We start from the raw sequence: 13,757 nt of genomic DNA on the forward strand, positions 1-13,757 counted from the left end.
GGGCTTACAGTGGCTTTCGAATTCTGATGCGCTAGCAGCGTCTTGCTTTAATGTGGCTGCTTCCTGCTGAGGTCCGTCAGGGCCAAGTGTGTGTTTAAATCTAGTATGATGAGGACAATGTCAAAGCAGCTGCTGAGCAGACCCCAGTTAAACTTTTTAGGCCTTTCAAGCGTGAAAATTAAAGTTCTTTAGAAACCAATCTGTGAAAGAAAGACTCATAACAATTAACAGAAGTCCTGAATCATTTAATTTTACTGGGGGGAAAAAGCCATTAAAAAATAAATTCCTGGGCTTAAAGGTACATTGAATGGAGCGGAAAAGAAATTCTTTTTCTATCTCCACCAGAGTGGTAGAGCACTTTCCGCTAAACTCCATTGAAAACTGGGCCTCAGAGCCTTGATTATGCTTCATAACTTTAGTTGAAAAGCAGCAAATGAGATCAAGGTTATTGAAGTAAAAGTTCTTATGGGTCTCCCGCTAAACGAGTGTAAAGAATTAGTGCAGGAAGAATAGCTATTTCTCGATTTTATGAGAAGGAAAGACTTGGAATGACTTTTCTGGATCATTTCAGGGCCTTGGCTATTCCCCAGTAATAACAGCCAGTGGTAATGGCCTCTGATTAATAGCTTTGATGGGCCAGGAGCTGTGCTGTGTATTTTACAATCAGGGTCTCTCTTCCCCCCGACCGTCGTGTAACGTAGGCGTCCTTCGTCCCGCTTTTACAGGGAGAGGGAAGTACAAGGCTCACAGGTTCTTGTCTGGGGCCACACGTATACTTGGTGACGAGGCTGTGAGCTCATTCCCGAATGTGTGGACCACGGTGGTGAAAGGAGTTTTATCCAATACTTAGGTGGTGTTCTCTCTGTGCCAGGGAGGGTTCTCTGTCCTTTCTGTGCGTGTGCATGGTGGGGGCCACCCCTAATGTTGTTGTGAGGGTTCAGTCAGTTGCCTGGAACTGGAGGCATGGGGAAGCCTGGCCCGAGGATGCGTACAGCCGGCCAGGGGTGGATTGTCACAGCCCTTCCGGCCGCAGCTCCCTAACTCGTAGTTGCCAGGCCAAGTGCATCCTGGGTAGAATAACAGGACATGTCCGTATCCCAGCCAGAAGAGCTGCTAAGGCCGAGCTGCATCTCAGTTCTCACTTTCACTGTGGGACCCGAGGGGTGTGCCTGGAAGAAATGCCCCTGGCAGCAAGGCGTGGGTTCAGTGGGGAGCCTGCAGACAGGGTGAGAAGGACGGGTGACTTGTAGATGCTACCGGCGATACGGTTCTCAGGGTTGAACGCCTGCGTTCTCTCAAAGGTGCAAGGCTGGGGAATGTGAAACCAGTTAGGAGAGCTTGTTAACAGCCGGGGCAGAAGATTGGGGGTCGGGGGTGAGGCATGGCAGGGCCAGACAGAGTCTGTGGTGTGCGTGAGGCAGCTGTAGACAGACTGGAGACGTGTGTGTTAGCTGAACTGCCTGAGCTGGCTGGTGACGGAGAAACCCTCCGTTTCAGCCCCAGGTGTGGCCACCTGAAACGTCTCCAGACGTCACCAGACATCTCTTGGAGACCGCAGTCATCCCCAGCTGGGAGCCACTGGTCTAAAGACTTGGGGGCAGGACTGACCCTCGGTGCAAACTGAAACAGAATTCCTAGTGACCCAACACCTCCCAGTCGTTAATTTGACAAATAAAAAAATTTTTTCCCCCACTTTTGGAAAAGGCTGGGGTTGAAGTCATTTGGAGGGCATCTTGTTTCCAAAGGGGGAAGGATCAGAGAGTTGCATAGTTTTGGTCTCTGCCTTATGAGGCTTCTTGAGCGTCTCTCAGTATGGTGAAGCTCTAGTGTATTTGTGTGAGAGTGTTAGGTGTTTCGGTTTTAGTTTTAAATTTTTATTTTTACCTAGGACATCTTTCTGATCTCCTAAATAGGGAGGTTGACACTTGAAGAAGCACTTTGGTTTGCGAATAGCAAGATGTGTTTGTGTGCCTGTTTGTGTGTGTGTGTGCGTGCGTGTGTTTTAATACTCTGTTCTTCCATTAGCTGAGCATTGCCATTGGTGTCCTGGATTTTGAAGTATTTAGGTAAGCACAGAGTTGAATGTAATTGTTTTCCCAAAGGGATTTGCTTCCGGTGCTGTTAAATGAAATTGAGGACGGTACACTTGCCCTTTCCAGGTGAGGGTTGGGGGAGTAAGGATGTGTTTGCACATCATAGAAACCGAAACCTGAACACCAGGACCATATGGCGTTCAGAAACTTCTATGGTAATCTCAGTGAATAAATAACATGCCTGACAATTACATTTAAAAGTGCGCTCGGTACTCCCTGCAGAACGTGGCGAGAGTTCCTGGGAGTGGAGGACGAGATTAATGGGCATCTTTTCTCCCCCATGGTGCCCTCGTTGTGTCATCTATGGACCAGAAACTGATGTGTCACCTGAAGATCGTATTGATAGTTTGGTGTGGTATCTGTGGGGAGAGATTCAGGTCGCTGTTGGTTGACAATTTGCTGCATAAGAAAGATCATGCTTTCCTAATACTTTATTTTTTAATAAATTTATTTATTTTTGGCTGCGTTGGGTCTTTGTTGCTGCACGCGGGCTTTCTCTAGTTGCGGCGAGCGGGCTTCTCATTGCGGTGGCTTCTCTCGCTGCGGACGGAGCACGGGCTCTAGAGCGCAGGCTTAAGTAGTTGTGGCTCGCGGGCTCTAGAGAGCAGCCTCGGTAGCTGTGGCGCAGGGGCTTAGTTGCTCCGTGGCATGGGGCATCTTCCCGGACCAGGGCTCGAACCCGTGTCCCCTGCATTGGCGGGTGGATTCTTAACCGCTGCGCCACCAGGGAAGTCCCTATCCTAATACTTTAATGTATCGTCTTTAAACGTTGTGATTCTTTCTCTCTCACTAAATAAAATTTCATGCCCCTGAATAAAATTTAACACTTACAAACAAATACTGTGCGACTGATACCGTATTAAAGTTTTTCGTGTTTTTTTTTTGCATTCATACTAGCTCTGGATGGATTATATAATTGTGAGCCCAGTTGGGTCATGTTACGTTACCTCGCTCATACCAGACTTTCATGTGACAGGTCCTGTCTTGGTCTTTGTATGTGGGATTTATTTGGCATATCACGGTGTGAGTTGGGAAAGTGCTTTTCATTCGTCACGTGTGACATGTGTGTGGTTGAGTCTGCTGTCGTGGGGCGATGGATAAATGATACACGTCTCTATATATGTGCTCATATACATCATTGCACGCTCACAATACTGATTTTGCCAATTCTACAAGCGTTAAGTACTTGTTATTAGTGTCATAAAGCTTTAAAGAAGAAATCAAGTTTATATGTGCCTTGGTTAGTGTCGCTTTTTCTCCTTGTTTGAATAACTCATGCTTTTACGCTGAACTTGTAAGACCTGCAAGCATAATAAAATGTCATTTTGCAGGAATGAATGGATATTAAATACTTACCTGAAGAGTATATGAAGAAAATGTTTCCCCATTGATTCTTAAATTAAAAATGAATGATGTTTCCTGAATATTTATCTCCCTATACCTACCGTGCTATGTTTGCTTTTCTTCAAAGTTTAAAAAAGAAGAGCGACTTTCTTTTGGTTGTGGTCGTGCTGTTTGCTTTGAATGCACAGCTGTGGCATGCCGGCTGTATTCTGTACTCAGCCGTAATAAAGTGGTTCTCAGTGATGCTGATGAGACAAGAGGCTAGTTGGCTTTGTGGCAGGTGCATAGGACTTGTGCAGTTTGATTTTGTGCTGTTTTCTGTCTCGGTTGTTGCTGATGGATAGGTGACAGTTTACGATATTTGTGACATTTGTTGAATGAGTAAGCGAATGAATGAGTGCACAGAGAAGGCCTTGCGTGCTCTTCTAGTTTCTATCCCCTGGAGCATCCACTGTGCAGAAGCAGTGTTTCTTGCCAAAGCATGTGTAGAGAGCCGTGGTCTACACCCAGGTGTGATGGGGTGAGGGCTCCCTGACTGCCGTCGTGAGGTGGTATTCAGAGAAGTTGCCATTAGCAGCCTGCCAGTTGTCTTGTGTTTTATTATTTTTTATGTTTCGCTGCTATTTACTGCTATGATGTACAAATTTCTGTTTTGTGAGGGACCTTCCTATCTCACCCCAGATGAAAGAGGGCCCTCGGTTGCCCTGTTTACACACTGGGTGTAATAAAATCCAGTCTTAGGTGCAGAGGGCTGCTCCTGCTTGTGTGGTATCATTCTAAAAGGTCCTCAAGTTCTTAACGAGGAAGGAGGCCCTAAGGAATTAAATCACAGAACCTTATATTGGAAATAGTAACGGCGGGGAGTTAGAAATTGCCCTCAGTTTTTTCTTCTGAACTCGTGTCTAACGTCATCTCAGGGTGGGTGCTAACGGCACTGATGTTCCATCGCTGTCTTTTTTTCCTCTGTGTCGTAGTCTTTAGATATGTGCTGTCACATATGGTAGCCACTGGCCACGTGTGGCTCTTTAAATTAAATGAATTAAAATTAAATTCCGTGTAAAAGTCAGGCCCTCAGTTGTACTGGCCACATTTCCAGTGCTCCGTAGTTACATGTGGCTAAATGAAGACCTTACTAGACAATGAAGGTACAGTGCAGAAAGCTTTATCAGATGGGAGGTGGTTAGTTAGATTTTTGCCTAACAGGTATTCCAGGAAAGAGAGGGAGGGGAAAATACCTCAAGTCTGAAGAAGAGAAATTTCAAACCAAGTGACTAGAACAGTGAATAAAAATTCAGCACCTCAAAAAAATTACTACACGAAGGCTCATCGTCGTGTCCTTTTAGAGAATCAGGGATCAAGGCAGTATCTAGGCACTTGGTGGATTTATAAAAAGTCACAGGAAGGATTTTGAATCAGAATGGCATCATATTTCTTAGGTTAGAAAACAGACTGAGCTCAGAATTCTATGAACATTTATTTTCACTCAGAATTTTGAAGTCATTCCCTCGCTGGCTGTTAATTAAGAGTAGCATAAAGTGGTTTTCCAAGTTCAGGATATCAGTATAATTTAGCTCTCATACGTCACTTCTCAGGAAGCTACTAGAGAATGTGTCCCATCAGAATGAGAGAGTAAACCAAGAAAGGGGAAGATCTGGGGTCCCGGAAACAGAAAGAGGCAGGAGGAATTCTCAGGATGCTGGTGTGATCTCGGGGCATCTGCTCTGAGCCGACCCACCTCTGACAAGTACAGACTGGAGCAGAGACCAGAGGAAGGTCTGGTGTGTATACATTTGGGGAGAGGGGGAGGGGTGAGGGCAGGATAGACATGGAACTGACAGGTTATCCGAGTTAAAAATGGAAAGGTTGTGGAGGGTGTTGGAGGAATTATCAAAGAAAGTAAAAACAGAGGCAACTAATAATCCCGGGAAAAGGTAAGAGTCGCATAAGAAAGGAGTCATAATCACACTGTACTGCTTGCTCAGCGGTGCCGATTCCATTGTCAAAATAACACGTGTGCCGTCTAGATTTAACCCCCCGAATGTTATACTGTTGGGGAAACGTGGGAGGGTAAGTCCAGGATTGGTGATGGGAATTTAAAAAACCAAAATTCCTCTTCCATGTGTGAGAAAATCGAGTTAAGTGGTGTCTAATGTTGATAGGATACATTATAAGCAGCTTAGTCAGGAACATGGGAGTCCGCACTAGACAGCACGGCCAGGAACGGAAGCCGTTCTAAGGTTTGAAAGTGGTTGCTCTGTGAAGTGGAGTGGAGGATAGCTGGTGCTGGAAAGCTTGCAGTGAAAAAGGAGGAGTCTTTCGCCTCCCCTGTGTACGTGTATCACTTTGAAAAGAATAAGAATGGTTTGGAAAATGAAAGTATACAGTATATATACCTTGGGCAAAATTATAGAAATTTTAGTACGGTTCAAACTCGGGGTTCTCAACCTCGGCGATACTGACATTTGATCCAAATAATTCTTTGCGGAGGGGGCTCTACGCTGTGTGCTGTGGGATGTTTCGCAGCCTCCCCGGCCTCACCAGATGCCAGTAGCATTCTTCCCCGGAGTCCTGGCAACTAAAAATGTTTCCACACGTTGCCCGGTGTCCCGGGGTTGGGGCAGGGGGGCGAAATCAGCGCCATTTGAGAAGCACCGATTTAAAGGATTTAAGATCTGGTATGGAATGAATCATCTCAATATAGGAAAACACTGGTCAGCACAGTATGGGTAATGCAGGAAACAGCAGCTTCATCACGAAGAACTTGAACCCCATACGGAGCAGATGAAGTGCTTTGGAATTCTCTGGTTCCGTGAACCGCTGCAGCCCACCCCTGCCTTTGGGACCAGAATGTGTCTTAGCCCCTGGCTCTTGGCCCGGTTAATTCAGGGCTCAGTCAAAAAAGAAAAGGAGTCAGGAGGAAACCACGGCTCCTCTGTCATGCACCGTGGCTTCGGAAAACATACTTTAGATTTTTCACATTATTTTCAGGATGATACAACTGAATTTCTCCAGAGTGGGAATGTTAATCATTATGGCAACTTTGGGGGAAAAAAATGCACGCTCTGGATATATTTCTCTGCTCAGTTGGCTGCAGGACGAGATGCATTCCTCCTATCTCCCCCCTCCCCTCCCTTCTTCCCTCCCCCACCAATTCTTCTGCAAGTTCTTGGTTCAGTTCCTTGCAAGGTGTTTTCCCTTAGAATTTACAAAGGAAGTCAACAGGAAAATGGTTCCTCAGATTTTTTTTTTTTTTTGATGTGGATGAAACCTCATAAATAATTTAATACCCTCATTTCACAGCTGAGGAATCTCTGGTTCAGAGAGAGTTTCTTATAATTAATTAGGAGCAAAGTGAGGCCTGTAACTCTGCTCTTTTTTTTTTTTTTTTTTTTTTTAAACGTTTTCAGTTAAACAGATAAAATGCATGTGTACAGTAGTGCTGTGGAAGGCAGGCAGAGCAGGGCAGTGAGATGGGTCCGGCCTCTGGCATGTTTTGTCAGCACTTCCATACAGCTCGGGGTTCTGAGCGTGATCCGCCAGGAGCGTGTGCCCTTCCTTGTCAGCTTAGATAAAATGAAACAAAAGAAAAGAAGCCAGAAGCTCACGAGGGGCTCCTTAATCCCAATTCCTGATGGTCCAGACAGAGCCCCCGCCGGGGCGGTAGGGGGTCTAGGATGATGCAGAAGCAAGTCAGAAAGGGAGGGCTCTGGTCCTCCAGTCTCCCCCTCTTGTTGGGGGCAGTCCTGGAGCCAGCACGCACAGCCGCTGCAGCTGTCCTTACACCGGTGGCCCAAGGCGTGACGTTGGTCCATAGTGCTCGGGCGGCTCCTTCCTCCCTCTGCTGGATTGGGGCAGCTGCATTCTCTCCACGGACCGGCCCTCCGGTACTCTTGTTTGCTGTCAGCACCCTCATTCCTAAGTACCACGAGGGCAAGAGCACCCCCCGGCCGGTATGTTGGGAAACCTCCGTACCTTCCTCTTGCTCCCGTTCGTTGCCTCCAGTACCGCTCAAGCAGTAGCCCCTTTCTCTTCTACGTTGCCTGACTTCTTGCGCCAGCAAGTGCCACCTCCTCCGTGAAGCCTGCCTAGATTTCTTCCATGTGGAGAAGACGGCGTGCCTGAGTCCTGGTCATCCTGTCAGCCGCAGTCGTCCTTGTACTCCATCTCAGTAGCCGTTATTTGCTAGTCTTTGCCCGACTTTTGAGGGACGGCTGCCACTAGAAGCCAAGGACACCACACTATTTTGGATTTCCTCCTACTTTGCTGTACTCTCCTCTGTCTCATTGGCCTGGTCCTTCTCAGGGTTCAGTGGTCAGTATACATAATATATATATAATAGACTATGTTATATATATAGTCGATTATATAATATATAGTCGATTATATCACATATAGAATCGACTATATATATTACATATATGGTCGACTATATATATAATATATATAGTCAATTATATGTATTACATATATAGTCGATTTTATATATATATAATCTATTCTTTTTCAGATTCTTTTCCATTATAGGTTATTACAAGATATTGAATATAGTTCCCTGTGCTCTACAGTAGGTCCTTGTTCTTTATTTCATATATGGTAGTGTGTATCTGTTAATCCCAGACTCCTAATTTATCCCTCCCCGCTTCTCCCTTGGGTAACTGTAAGTTTATTTTCTATGTCTGCGAGTCTGTCTCTGTTTTGTAAATAAGTTCATTTAGATCATTTATTTATCTTTTATTTATTTGTTTTTATTTACTTATTTTTGCTGTGCTGCACGGCTTGTGGGATCTTAGTTCCCTGACCAGGGATTGAGCCCAGGCCCTCGGCAGTGAAAGCTCTGAGTCCTAACCGCTGGACTGCCAGGGAATTCCCTGTGTCAGTTTTTTAGATGCCACATGTAAGTGATAGCGTATGATATGTGTCTTCCTCGGTCTGACTTCCTTCACTCGGCATGATCTTGAGACCAGTGGTTCTCACAGGGGCGAGTATGCCCTCCAGGGGACATGGGCAGTGTGGGTCAGTTTTGGTTGTCACCTCTTGGGAGGATGGGGCATTCCTGTCGGTGTCTAGTGGGAAGAGCCTGGGCTGCTGTCCAGTATCCTGCAGCGTAGAGGATGGCCCCACCGCAGACGCAACGGTCTGATCTAAGTGCCAGCAATGCCGAGGATGAGAAGTCCTGCATCCAGGACTTCTCCCGTCCGTGCTCCCATCCAGGCCCATGGCTTCAGAGGTCGTGATTACTGCCGGACTTAACTCTGTGACTGTGACCTCTCCCACTTGCTGAGACGAGTGTTTAACCACCTAGTTAACAGCCTGCTTGGAGAGCCAATGGGCACTTTCAAAGTTCACACCTTAAAAGACTCTTGATTTCTCTTCCGCTCAGCCTTCGTGCCTCCTGGGCAATGGCCCCACCTTCCAGGTTTTGCTCAAGCTCTGAACCTAGAAGTCGTCCTTGCTTCTTCCGTCCCCTCCCCAGCACACCTCCGCCCTACCGGTGCGTCCTCCGGGTCACACCTCCAGACACCTCAGACGCCGTGCGTCCCTGTCCATCTCGCCTCTCATCCTCCCCACCTGCGCTGTGTGAGCCACTGTGTTCCTCTGCTGAGCAAGAACTTCTCTGGGCTTTGTTCTAAGAGCGATGGGAGCCCCTGAAGGGTTTTTAAGTAGAAAGATGGTCACATTTTCTTTTCTCATTCAGTCTGGCACTGGGTGAAGAGAGGTCAGGAAGAAAGGATCAGACTCCTTTCCAAGGGCTGCGGAGTCCTCCGTGACCCAGGACCTGCTGTCACTCACTTCTGCTGCCCAGTGCACTGGCCTCCCTCCCTGGCTCCCAGTCGCCAAGGTCGATCTCACCACGGGACATTTGCACTTGCTGGCCACTCTCACTCCCATTCAAGGGCTCCCTCCTCATAGAGCTCCATCCCAGCCCCCGGTGTAAACTCAGTTCCTTGTCTGCTGGTCACTTGTCTGCCACTACCAGTTTCAGCGTCATCGCTTCTCTCCTGTTAAACGGTCTCGTTGTGAGTTTTCTGACGAGTTTACAGTCACTGATCTCCCCTCACTGAGATTCCCCCTATCCCCCCTTTTCACTGTCCGGCCGGGTAAGTGTCACATGACGGCAGACCTCAGGTGTCCCGGAAACCGGGGCAGCCCTGAGCTGCGTTTCCGCTTTCCACAGGACTGGCCGTGTCGTTCTCAAGTAAGCGTGTGCTGAGTTGCGTTGAATCTAGAAATACCTGTGTTGTCACTTGGCGTGTTTGGGGATGCTAGAGGAAAATGAGAGATGGGGTAGATGTTTCAGTGACTGGAATGCCCTGCTGATGTGATCACAGTCGGTTCTCAGATAGTGAGACTTTTGAACAGATTTGTGTGTGTGGACAGTCACGTCGTGTGCTTTACCTAGAGACATAAGCCTGCAGTTCACCTACGGTGGTTGTCTACCATCTGACGCTGTTATTATTTCAGCTTCTCAAGACCTCCTGTTTCGGAAGTCCGCCTGCTTCGGGAACGGTCGAGAATGTATTCGAGATGTCTTCGTTGATGTGTTTTACCTGACTTTGGGTATTTTTTTCACTGACAGGTAACTGAAGACAGAGAACAGGCCTAAAAAATAAACCCTCGAAGGAAGAAGGGACCTGCCTACGTTTGGCTCTGAGTAAGTGGAATTGTAACATGGATTCTTTCTTATTCCATAATGAATATCCTGTCAACCGCTCCACGTTTTCTGGGCTTAAAAATTAACTGTTACTGGACGGCTGTACGTACCGGAAACAGGGATTTCCCAGGATTTCTGGTAATAGGAGATTTGGTAACCAAAAAATGCTTTCTATCTGCGTCGGCACTTCACAGCAAGCTCCTGTATTTTATTTAGCTCCTGGAAGTCAGAAATTTTAGGAGCGAGAAAGGGAGATGGTTGTTAAACTGTGTGTGCTTTCGAGGGAAGCATCGTCGCTGCTGTGTTTTCCCATGCGCATTTCAGGTACGTAGTTTTCCAAAGATGGCTGATTTACAATAAACAGAGTTTTTTGACTCTTTAGCCTTTTACAGGCTCCCTTTGTCTCGCGTGTGCCTCTCAGAATGTGTTTGGAAAATGACAGGCATCCAGACAGGCATCCACTGCTTGTGGACCAACGAGAATTTTCCATAAAAACCTCGTTTGGCACCATTGTGAGGCAGCATGGCCTGTGCTGTAGGCCCCTGGGGAGGCGTTTTCCTGCTGTCTGAGCCCCACGTGGACTGTCGTGAGGGGTAGAGAGAGCCCAGACTCACCGAGAGCAGGGCCGTCTGGGTTCTGGGGTTGCCATCTTGGCTGCTGTCTTTCACCCAGTTTACAGAGAGGCCTGATTCTCAACCACGCCAAGAGCATCCTTTTCAGACCACCTTTTATGAAAGTCTCCTATTTCTGGGATGACCATCCTTTGAATCTGTTGCTTCTGGAGCACTGTGGAGTATACCAGGATGTGTGAGATGTGTCTTGTGTTTTGGGGTAAGGGATCACAGGTGCTGGAAAGCCGTGGTGGGCATGGGGTGTGCCATGGGTGGTGCAGACATCTCCTGCTCTGGGAATTCCTAGGAAGGGTCTGTTAGCCTGTGCTAGAGCAGCTGAGGAAGGCTGGACCTTTCTCTTCAAAGGGACACTTGGATTGGGTTCGGTGCTGCATGGGATTTCAATACATACTGAGGAAATGCGTTCTAGACGGGGACTCTGTGGGCAAGGGTGAGGACTCAGGAATAAGAAAGCTTTTTCTTTTTTTAGGGAAAAGTGGATAAGCCAACCTGGTGGAATGCAGGGGACTGGGGGGAGGGGCAGAAAAGGTATCAGAAAGAGGCAAGGACTCTGAACTTGACCCTGTCTGCACAGTGCCTAAAGGAGACCGATTCGGATTCTCTTAGCATTAGAGCTGCCATGTTTGTGCACCAAAGGTGACCTTTAGAACCAGCCCCCGCGGGTGAAGAAGGATGAGTGTACCGTGGCAAAATACTTCTATAACACCTTACTGTGTGCCAGACATTGCCATAGTTTGGTTAACAACTTTATTGAGTCATAATTCACACAGCTGACAATTCACCCATCTGGAGTGCACATACCAATTCAGTGGTTTTCAGTGTATTCACAGAGTTGTGTAACCGTCACAGTTGATTTTAAAACCTTTCATCCCTCCCCAAAGAATCTCATACATGTTAGGAGTCACTCCCCATTCCCCCCTCCCCCAGCCCCTGATCACCACCGGTCTACGGTCAGTGTCTGGGGATCTGCTCATTCTGGACGTTTCACGTAAATGAAGTAAATCACGTAACGTGTGTGCTTTGTGACTGGTTTCTCTTTTACGTAGCATAATGTTTTCAGGTTTCTTTGTAGCATTCCTTTTGTTTGCCGAGTGACATTCCATTGTATGAACACACCACATTCTGTTTATCTGTCCGTCGGTCACACACTGTTATTTTTGAAGGCTTCTATTTTGAAGTAATGTTAGACTCAAAAAGAGGCTCAGAAATAGTACAGTGAAGTCTGGAGCACCTTCCTCCGCCTTCCCCGGCTGATAACATCTTACGTGAAGGTACTGCTTACCAAGAGTAGGAAATTTGACATCGGCACTGTTGACACAAATGCAGACCGTATCTGGATTCTAGCAGTCCTTATGTGCGTGCACGCGTGTGTGCGTGCATGTGGACAGTGTATGAAATATGATCACGTGTAGATTCGAGCAACCCCCGTGGTAATCTGATGCAGAACTCTTCCATCAGCACGGGGAAAGCTCCGTATGCCCCGTCTGTATGGTCACCCTCTCCAGCTCCTGGCGGCAACTGGCTTCTCCGTCTCTGTAATTTCATCCTTTCAGGAATGTTCCGGAAATGGACTCATGCAACGTGTGGCCTTTTGAGACTGCCTTTAGTGACTTAGCCTCCAGCACTTCAGATCCATCCCAGATGTTGTGTATTACTACCAGCGCCTGCCTGGTATTGCACAGTCTGGATACACCAGTGTGTATTTATCCACTCATTCGTTGAAGGGCGTTTGGGATCCCCCTAGTCTGAGGCTACGACAAACAGAGCTGCTGTGAACACCCAGGCACAGGTTTCGGTGTGAGCCAGATGCTGTTTTCAGGTCCCATTTATTCCTCATGCCGTCCGGCGAGGTCGGTGCCATTGTTGCCTCTGTTGTCCAGAGAAGGATGCTATGGCACAGAGCAGCCCTGGGTCTCCCCAGGTCGTGTGGGCAGTGCTGGGGCTGCCGAGTTCAGAAGATGCAGCGATGGCATTGGGCTTCGCCACCTTCAGGACGCTGCTCAGGAGCGAGTCCTGGCCCGACTGATGCGGAGAGCAAGCCACCCCGCGTCCCCCACCAAAGAGAAGAGCGCCAGCGTCAGGGCTGGGATCTGAGCCGCCGCTGGGGATGAATTCCTTTCGTGGACTGAAAGAGACCCACGTCGGAGGGAGCTAAGCCCACTGTCCTGCTGATCTGCGTCCCCCTTTGGAGACCTCTGTGTGCGGTCGGGGTGGAGGGTCAGGCACCTGGGAACCTGGGGAAGCCCTGCAGGCGTTGTCAGCTCTCGCGGTGATGGAAGGCCAAGCCACCGTCCACGGGGCACGCACCCATGTTCGTGCTGCCGAGAGCCACCTGGCTGCGCTCCCAGAGCCGCTGCCCGTGCGCGTCTGCGGGAGCTGCCTTCAGAGGGGCTGCTTGCTGCCACCTGGATCAGTCATCCAGGCAGCGAGAGGCTGAGTAGTGTCCTCTGTTCTGCCCTTTGTCACTGTCGTTGTAGTGCAAGGACAGAGGGAGGAGAGGAGAGCCCTCCTGCTTCCGTCACCCGCGCCTCTGGCCCTTCTGGGAAGCTGCTTCAATCCTCTGAGCCTCGGTCTTCCTCTGTGTACAACGAGGAGGTTAATCCCTGCTTCGTAGTGTTTCGGTACAACGTGTGCAACATTGTCTTGAGCACGTGGAGTCAGTGCACATTCCTGTTCTTCCTCCTGCCCTTTCCCCACTTCCCCTGCCGTATTCACAGTCTGGAAGTGATGGAGAACCCCGGTGTACACAGTGTTTGCTCTGGAGCTGCGTTCTGTGTGTGCGTGTGTGTGCGTGCACGTGTGTGCGCGCGTGTGTGCGTGCACGTGTGTGCGTGTGTGCGCGTGCGCGCACATGCGTGTCGCTTATTCTAAGCACCTGCCTTCTGCTTTCTCATTTTTCTCTGCTGTTCTTTTTTTTTTTTCTTTCTTCCTTTTTTTTGGTAGGGGGTTCCTAGTAACTGGAATGGGTGACCAGTTCTCACCAATTCCTTTCTATTCATAAAATCCAAGAAGGGCTCAAATGAGCCCAGTAGCTGT

General features: G+C 48.2%; 1 protein-coding gene across 8 annotated transcripts in view; it reads left to right on the top strand.

The window, feature by feature from the left end:
* The window catches only part of TBL1X (transducin beta like 1 X-linked), a 230,767-nt gene that overhangs the window by 77,444 nt on the left and 139,566 nt on the right, over positions 1-13,757 (top strand). For all 8 annotated transcript variants that reach the window (XR_004347992.1, XM_032619262.1, XM_032619263.1 and 5 more), the window contains exon 2: positions 10,015-10,089. The gene's annotated coding sequence lies outside the window, so the exon portion shown is untranslated. The remainder of the gene's footprint in view (positions 1-10,014; positions 10,090-13,757) is intronic.

This window comes from Phocoena sinus, chromosome X (genome assembly GCF_008692025.1).
Source record: "Phocoena sinus isolate mPhoSin1 chromosome X, mPhoSin1.pri, whole genome shotgun sequence".
NCBI classification, from domain to species: Eukaryota; Metazoa; Chordata; class Mammalia; order Artiodactyla; family Phocoenidae; genus Phocoena; species Phocoena sinus.